This window comes from Arachis ipaensis, chromosome B09 (genome assembly GCF_000816755.2).
Source record: "Arachis ipaensis cultivar K30076 chromosome B09, Araip1.1, whole genome shotgun sequence".
Classification (NCBI taxonomy): domain Eukaryota; kingdom Viridiplantae; phylum Streptophyta; class Magnoliopsida; order Fabales; family Fabaceae; genus Arachis; species Arachis ipaensis.
The window spans coordinates 32,613,303-32,622,958 of NC_029793.2; positions in this window are offsets into that span (position 1 = coordinate 32,613,303).

Consider the following 9,656-nt stretch of genomic DNA (forward strand, 5'->3'; position numbering starts at 1 on the left):
CAATTAGAATGATTTATTTACAAATTTTTATTTTGTATAAAAATCCAATTGCAAGCTTTTATGCTTAAGGATTTAATAAAAAATTTAGTAAAATTATAGTGACTAATATAATAATTAAATCTTATGTTGTTGAATTTTTTGCAGATTTTGAACTAAAAAATTTTAATATAGATTTAACATGTGTAAATATTGTCATTTTTGTGATTTTTCAAAAATATAAAAATTATACTTAAAAAAGAGAAATCAAAGAGTACAATTTTAGACTCATTTTTTTTATATGAAAAGTGTACGTGTGTTATGCATTGATATGAAATCGCAGTATGTTGTCCTATAATGTAGTGGCTGTTTTTAAAAATAAAAGAAGCGAAATTATAGGGTCCGACTTTGGGCGAAAAAAATTTTGATTGGAAGTACTCCAATTAATAGGTCCGATTTGTGACTATAAAAAAATTTTAAATGGATAATGACAAATTGGACGGTTCGATTTGTCTGTGTATATATATATACACACCCTTTGCCAATTGCCAGAACTCTCTTCTTTTCCTTCTTCGTCTCTCACCTCCTCATACTCTCTTCTTTGTTTCTAGAAATTACAATAGTGAGGTTAAGTTTTATTAATGTGAGTAGAAAAAATAAAATAGATGATAGAGTTATGTTAAAAGTATATTATCATGATCAGATTTTGTTAAAAATATCTGAATGAATAAAATTTGTATGTGAGAATCCATTCAATATTGTTATTCCTTTTACACTTTCATTTGAAGAACTAAAAGGTATGTTTTGTGATAAGATAGATTTTCAAATATCAAAGAGAGTCTCATGTATTTTGTACAGGTATCCTATATTAGTATTTGGTAGGTTAGTTCAATTTCAAATCAAGTATGTAACTGATGAAATGAGCATGCAAGAGATGTTTTCAGTGTATATTGAAACTCGCTCACAGAAGTCATTCATCTAATTGTATATTGAGTTCAAACAATCTGAAACTGACTGACATATCGAATGGGAAGATTAAAATAGTTATAACGAGGAAGAGTTTGAAAGCAACTATAATGTCGTTGATCCAAATGAAGATGAAGATCATACTGACGCCACTATGAAAGCAAATGTTGCGAAGGTGACAAATGCACTAGGAAACCATCATTCATTTGAGGAGTCATCTTTCATGTGTGTTGGATTTGGAGGCCATGCATGCACCGGAGTTTCCTAAATATATGAATGTAGGTATGTAATTTGGATATTTGTATGATAGATTAAAATTTTGTCAGTTTTTATATTGTAGTTCGATTAATTACTTGTGATCTGTAGACTATAATTAATTAGTATTCCGAAGATTACCTGAAACTGGGTCGAGTTTGGCCTTTAACGTGAGGTCCAAACTTTTTAGAGAGGTAATTTTCGACTTAGCCTAGGCGGTACAGCCATCGTCTGAGTTGTTGAATTTAAGATAATTGCCTTATTAGGTTTAGCTAACTTTTAGTTAAATTTTACATAATTACTTGATTAGGAATAAATATATATTTATATTAATTTATTAAATACTTATTTATAATGTATAATTATAATTTATTGTCGTAGAGCCTCCTACTGTGACAGACGGTCGCCATGGGAATGAAATTCAGCACAATGGAGAGGTTGTTATTAGGGCAATCAAAGATTACACCACCACAAAGGTGTAGATTATCGGGTATTTGAATCAGAACAAATGACATTATATGCTAAATATACACAATACGGCACAAGTTGTAATTGGTTTATCAAGGTTAGCTTGATCCGTAGGAAGTACTGTTAGAAGTGTTGGTAGGTCCCCAATCTCAAGTGGGACCTACACACATATTAAAAATAAAAAAAATAAATAAAGAAAGTGGCACAGGCTACAAGAGAGAGAGAGAGTTTAGGGTTTAGGAGAAGAAAAAGAATTTGGGAGAAAAAGACAAGCCATTTTTTATCTGATTGAACCGGTAAACTTGCTCAATTTCTTATAAAATTTTAGTATGTTATTCCTGGTATAGAGATGAACATTAGAATATAACTTGCTAGTTGTATTACCTTCTCTTTTATCTGATTTGAGATAACCACTTTGTAGAGGATTTATGTTGATTCCATCAGTTTTGATGATGTATTTTTTTTATTGTTGAGATGCCCTAGTGTCACTAGGAAGACTAATTGTGTACCCATTATTTTGATAGTGGAAGATTTTTCTAGACTAGGTCCCATGGATTTTTTGTCCCTCTTTGGGCCACGTTAAAATTCTGGTGTCTGGTTATTTAATTTCTAGCATTATATTTGCTGCTTGGAGTATCTTTTGGTATTGCCTATTTAATCGCACAGGTTGTGAAAAAATTATTTTTTGGTGCTTCTGCTATTAGACAGGTTCTTGTTTGAATCTTTGTTGAGTCTTCCCAACAAAGTGGTATCAGAGTCCTGGTTGTTTATTTCTGTGCTGATTAAATGGAGAAAAATACTCATGGGCAAAATATGGTTAAATTGAATTCACAAAATTATTCAATTTAGAAGACCCTCATGGAAGATATGTTGTATATCAAGGACTTATATGATCATGTGGAGGGGGATAAATCCAAAGGTACCAAATCCGATACTGAATGTAAGAAGCTGAATCAAAAGGCATTTGCTTTGATTAGGCAATGGCTTGATCTCAGTGTGTATCCACATGTTGACACCAAAAAGAATGCCAGAAATATGTGAAAGAAATTGAAGGAGTTATATAAGAGGAAGAATGTGCAAAACAAAGCATTCTTGATTAGGAAGCTTATTAATATGAAGTATATTGAAGGTAAATCAATGCCGGAACACTTAAGCACCTTTCAGGAGAAGGTGAACCAACTGACAAATAATGAAATCACTTTGAATGATGAGTTGCGAGCCTTGTTGTTATTGAGCTATTTGTCTAATAGTTAGGAAGTTCTGTTTGTAACACTAACTAACTCATATCTAAATGGAAAGTTGACGATAGCAATAGTTAAAGAGAGCATGTTGAATGAAGAAGCCAGAAGAAGAGAACAAGATTTGACTAATGCCTCCTCCCAGTCAGAAGCACTTATTTCAGAGTCATAGAGGACAACTCAAAGTAGAAAACTGCACAGTTCTGACAAGTCAGAGAGTTGAAGCAAGCCAAGAGAAAAGTACAAGCGAAGAAAGGAGTTCATTTTTCACCATTGTGGCAAGCCGAGGCATATCAAGAGGTATTGTAGGTTCTTGAAAAGAGAACAATCAAGGGGAAGAAACGAAGACAAAGGTAAAGATAGTGATAAAGAAACTACTGCTATTATTTATGAAGATGTTCTTATCACATATGATGAAAATTATGTGAATCTTGTCTGTGATGATTCCACTTGAATTACGGACTCTGGTGCCTCATGTCATGTCACTTTGAGGCGTGAATTTTTCACTTCTTATACTGTTTGAAATTTTGGCAAGATCAAATTGGGAGATAAAGGAGTGTGTGATATCATTGGTATGGGTGATATGTGGCTTGAAACCAACATGGGATGCAAGTTGCAGTTGAAGAATATTAGGCATGCGCTAGATATGCGGTTCAATCTCATTTCAGTGAAGGCATTGGATCAAAAGGGGTATTGCACTTCCTTTGGTAGTGAAAAATGTAAGATTACCAAAGAGGCTCTCATTGTTGCTAAAGAAGACAATAGTTTCACTACTATCTACCGGTTGCAAGGAAAATTGTGCAAAGAAAAGGTGAATCTAGCTGATAATTTCTCTTCTGATTTGTGACATATACGTCTTGGTCACTTGAGCGAGAAAGGACTAAGGGTCTTAGCCAAGAAGCACTCACTTTCTGTGAAAGGTACAACTTTAAATACTTGTACTCATTGTTTTATTGGGAAGCATGCTAGAGTATCATTTCATAGTTCTGGACCTCATAGGATATCATATATTCTAGATTTAGTTCACACTGATGTTTGCACTATAGATGCTAATACACTAGGTAGTGCATCATAATTTGTTACTTTTATTTATGATTATTTTTGTTAAAAGTGTGGGCTTTTATTTTGAAATCTAAAGACCAGGTACTCGGTATCTTCAAACACTTTCATGCAAGTGTTGAAAGAGAAATAGGAAGGAAATTGAAATGTGTTCGAGCAGATAATGGTGGTGAATACAGGGGTCTATTTGAAGAGTATTGCAAAGGACATGGGATCAAGCTTGAGAATACGGTTCCTAAGACTCCTCAACATAATAGAGTTGCAAAGAGAATGAATCACACTATCAATGATAGAGTCAGGTGTATGCTTTCTCTCATGCAAAGTTGCCTAAATCCTTTTGGGGTGAAGCAATAAGGACTGCAGTAGATTTGATCAACCTTTCTCCTTCAGTTCCACTAAATGGTAATGTTCCAGAGAAAGTTTGGAGAGGGAAAGATGTCTCCTATAGTCACTTGCGAGTGTTTGGCTGCAGGGCTTTTGTTCACATTCCAAGAGATGAAAGGTCTAAATTTGATGGAAACTCAAAGCACTGTATCTTCATGGGTTATGGTCACAAAGACTTTAGTTACAGATTATGGGATCTGGTGAGTAAGAAGATAATTAGAAGGCGAGATGTGATTTTTCATGAAGATCAAACTATTGAAGATTTGGAGAAGACAAATAAGCCAACAATAACTATTAGACGTTCTGCTGATGATGAACCTGGTCCTTCCACTAGACCTCCTGTTGATGGGAGAGATGTATAAGTTGATAATGATGGTGATGATTTGCATGATGAACCTACACCTCAACCTGAGGTGCCAGATGTTGAAGTTCCACCTGAACCGCCAGTTGAGCCTAAATTGAGAAGATCTACTAGAGAGCGTCATCCTTCTCAGAAATACTCTCCTCATGAGTATCTGATGAACACTGAGACTGGGGAGTCAGAGAGCTACCAGGAAGCTATGTCTGATGAGCGTAAGGAAGATTGGTTGAAAGCCATGCAAGAAGAAATGAAATCCTTGCATGAGAATCATACTTTTAAATTGGTGATGCTACCGAAGGGTGAGAGAGCATTCAAGAATAAATGGGTGTTCAAATTGAAAGCGGATGAAAATGTCTCACGGCCAAGGTATAAAGCTCGATTGGTTATGAAAGGCTTTGAGCAAAAGAAAGGTATTGATTTTGAGGAGATTTTCTCTCCAGTTGTGAAGATGTCCTCTATTCGAATTGTGCTTGGATTGGCAGCTAGCTTGAATTTATATGTTGAGCAGCTTGATGTGAAGACTGCATTCCTTCACGGGGACATAGATAAAGAAATTTATATGGAGCAACTAGAGGGTTTCGAGGTTAAAGGAAAGGAGCACCTTGTATACAAGTTGAAGAAGATCTTATATGGGCTGAAGCAAGCGCCAAGGCAGTGGTACACAAAGTTTGATTCCTTCATGGAAGGTCATGGGTATAGTAAGACTTCTTATCATTGTGTGTATGTTAAGAAATTCTCTGATGGTAATTTTTTAATTCTCTTGCTTTATGTTGATGACATTGATTATTGGTCATGACACTAAGAAGATTGAAAGTCTTAAGAAAGACTTGAACAGATCCTTTGCTATGAAGGATTTGGGTCCTGTAAAAAAGTCCTTGACATGAGTATGACTCGTGACAGGGAAAATGGGAAACTGTGGTTGTCACAGCAGAAGTACATTGAGAATGTTTTAGAGAGGTTTAGCATGAGTAATTCCAAACCTGTTAGTACTCCACTTGCTAGTCATTTCAAGCTGAGTTCACAGCAATGTCCTACAAGTGAGAAAGAGAAAGCAGAAATGAAGAAGATTCCATATGCATTTGCAGTTGGCAGTTTGATGTATGCTATGGTTTGCACCAGGCCGGATATTGCTCATGCCGTTAGAGTTGTTAGTCAGTTTCTCTCTAATCCTGGCAAGAAATACTGGCAAGCAGTGAAGTAGATTCTCAGATACCTTAATGATACTTCTAGAGTTTGTTTATGCTTTGGAGGTGGCCAACCTGTGTTGGATGGTTACACAGATGCAGATATGGCTGGGGATCTTGATTCAAGAAAGTCTACTTCTAGTTATATGATGACTTTTGCAGGGGGAGCTGTGTCGTGGCAATCTCGACTTCAGAAATGTGTTGCTTTGTCTACTACAGAAGTAGAATACATTGCTGTTGTTGAAGCTTTTAAGGAACTCTTGTGGATGAAGAAATTTCTACAAGAGTTAGGCATCAATTAAAAGAAGTTTGTGTTATTTTGTGACAGTTAGAGTGCTATCCATCTCAGCAAGAATCCGACGTTTCATTCCAGATCGAAGCACATAGAGGTGAGGTATCAATAGATACATCAAGCACTTGAGATGAAGTCATATGCACTTGAGAAGATCCATACTGATGATAATGGTTCAAATATGATGACTAAGAGTTTACCTGCAGTGAAGTTTGATTCCTGCAAAGAGAAGGCGGGCTTGATGGAGCAGTCTATCCTCACTTGAATTCGTGAGGGGGAGATTTGTTGGTGGGTCCCCAATCTCAAGGGCCCACACACATATATTAAAAACAAAAAAATAAAGAAAGAAAAAAAGATCCATTCATTTTGAATGAAAAGAAAAATGAAGCCCTGCTTCGGCGTTGAAGGAGAAGAAGAATTTGGGGGAAAAGGGCAAGCCATTTTTTATCCAATTGAACCGGTAAACTTGCTCCATTTCTTATGAAAATTTAGTATGTTATTCCTGGTGTAGAGATGAATATTAGGATATAACTTGCAAGTTGTATTGCTTTATCCTTTGTCTGATTTGAGATACCCACTTTGTAGAGGGTTTATGTTGATTCCATCAGTTTTGATGATGTATTTTGTTGATTGTTGAGATGCCCTAGTGTCACTAGGAAGACTGATTTTGTACCCATTATTTTGATAGTGAAAGATTTTTCGAGACTAAGTCCCGTGGGTTTTTGTCCCTCTTTAGGGGTTTTTTCACATTAAAATTATGGTGTCTAATTATTTAATTTCTACCATTATATTTGCTGCTTGGAGTATCTTTTGGTATTGCCTATTTAATCACACAAGTTGTGAGAAAATTATTTTTTGGTGCTTCCGTTGTTAGACAGGTTCTTGTTTGAACCTTTGTTGAGTTTTTCCAACAAGAAGATAAGAAGGTACGATGGTAGTCACACCTGTACTAGAGCCACCATTTCTTAAGACCATTCGAAGCTGGATTCTAATAAAATTGCAAAAGTAATAAAGCCGTTGGTAGAGGCTAACCCCTCTATAAAGTTGAAATCAGTCATTGTAGAAGTACAAGCAAAGTTCATTAAACCATAAGTTATCACAAAGTATGATTAGTAAAGCAAAAGTCAGTGAAAAAATCTTCAGAAGTTGGAAAGCTTCGTATAAAACTTTGTCCATATGGTTTAAGGCCATGTGTCACAAGGAGCCATCAATAGTCGTCCTTTTTGAAACCATGCGTGCGTACTAGGGGGATGACTTGGTAATTGATATCCGAGTATTACATCAAGTCTTCTGGAGTTATTACCCTTATATTAGAGCACTAAGACATTGTAAATCAGTTGTCAGGTAGATGAGACTCACTTGTATAGAAAATATTAGGATTGTCTATTAGTTGTAGTTTCACAGGATGGTAACAATAATATTGTGCCTATTGCATTTATCATTGTGGAGGGAGAGGCTTCTGATGTGTGACACTTTTTTCTTAGTAACTTGCGCCAACATGTGGTTACACGAGATGATAGGGGCCTTATCTCTAATCAACACGACTCCATTAGTTCAGTTATTGCGGAGCTTGGTCGCCTCATAGAGCTTTCCACATGTTTTGCATCAAGCATATAGAGTCAAACTTTTTGAGAAAGTTCAAGGCACCATACCTGCAAAAGTTTATCGTCAACATAGATAAATTTGAATATATTGAAGTTTGTTATTGTTATTGTTATTGAACTTTTTTTATTGTAGGATATTTGAGGACGGTTCGCAAATACGAGTTGCGTTATCAGCATTTATGTGATGTGAAGCTTACACTAACTGCTGAACTGGATCCCATGTGAACAGTATGCTTTGTCATTCGATAGTAGATACTGATGAGGTCGTATAACTATGAATCTAGTGGAGTGCATCAATTTGATCTTGAAGGGGACGCGCAATATCCAGTCACTACACTTGTCAAGGCAACATTTTATGGTTTAATGAGTTGTTTACCAAAAAAAGAGCCAAAGTTGAGGCTCACATTAATGATGGATATGTTTTCTCTGAATTTATGATCTCTAAATTGCATGCAAATCAGTGTGCATTGAGAAACATCCAATTTAATTATTTCGACCGGTAGATTGAGGTCTTTGAAGTGTGTGAGATGTCTAGTAGAGTGGAGTATGCAGTTGGCCTACATCGACAAGTTGTGATTGTGGTGAATTCCAAGTGGACCTGATTCCATATCAACAGTATTTACTTGTTGTGCAAATCATGGCTAGATTGGCAAGTGTACATTCATAACTTTTACAAAATGGACCAAGTTCGAAGGGTATACAGAGCTAGGTTTAGGCCACTAGAGAATCCCACAACTTAGCCTACTTACCACGAACCTCTATTCGTATCAAATCCGTTCCTCAGACGAGTTACCAAAGGTCAACCAAAGATGACTCACTTCTTGAATAAGATTAACACTCGGATCGTCTGATTACTCTTCAATCAATTTGAACCATCCGATTTATTCTCCTCTGACATCACAATGGCGTTAAATACCATACTTTCTAATAATATTGTGATAGACAATTCTTATACTCATTTCAAAATTAAAAAATCACAATTTCACATTTTCTACTTTAAAATTTTTCAAATATAGAAATCAAAAGGTGTGATTTCATTTTTTAAATTTTTGAAAAAAAACCATACCCTACAACAACAACAAAGCTTTGTCCCACTAAGTGGGGTCGGCCACATGAATCAAACGATGCCATTGTGCTCTGTCATGTATCATGTCTACAGAGAGACCGTTTACATGTAGATCTCGTTTGACCACCTCATGGATGGTCTTCTTATGTCTTCCTCTGCCTTTCGCCCTTTGTCCATCTTCTATCTCATCCACCCTCCTGACTGGATGTTCTATCAGTTTTCTTCTCATATGTCCAAACCACTTGAGACGCGATTCAACCATCTTTTCCACAATGGGTGCTACTCCAACTCTCTCCCTTATATCTTCATTCCTTATTTTATCCAATCGCGTATGACCACTCATCCATCTCAACATCTTCATTTCTGCCACACTCAACTTATATTTTATATAAAAGAAATCGCAGGTGTGATTGTTGTTGAATTATATTGTTTTTCCTAAAAAAATTCACATAGTGTGATTTCTTATTTACCCTCGTACATGAGTCCCCTTGCACTTCACCCAAGAGTGTGCAGTTATAACAAAATTAATTTGTGCTAACTTTGCAAATTTAAATATATCTCATCCAATATCATAAGATGAATAAATTGTTTTTCAACTAAGTTTTCAACTAAATATCTAAAAGAATAAAGATAATGAGGATATACTAAAGAAAAATTAATATTATTTTTCTTTTTTAGTCTACATTCTTTCGCACATAGTGATATAGATTTTGCCATCAACCTCAACTTTCTTTTTCTAAATCTCACATTCTCACCCTCCATTTTAAACTATGTTATTTTTATAATGAATATAATCAATATAT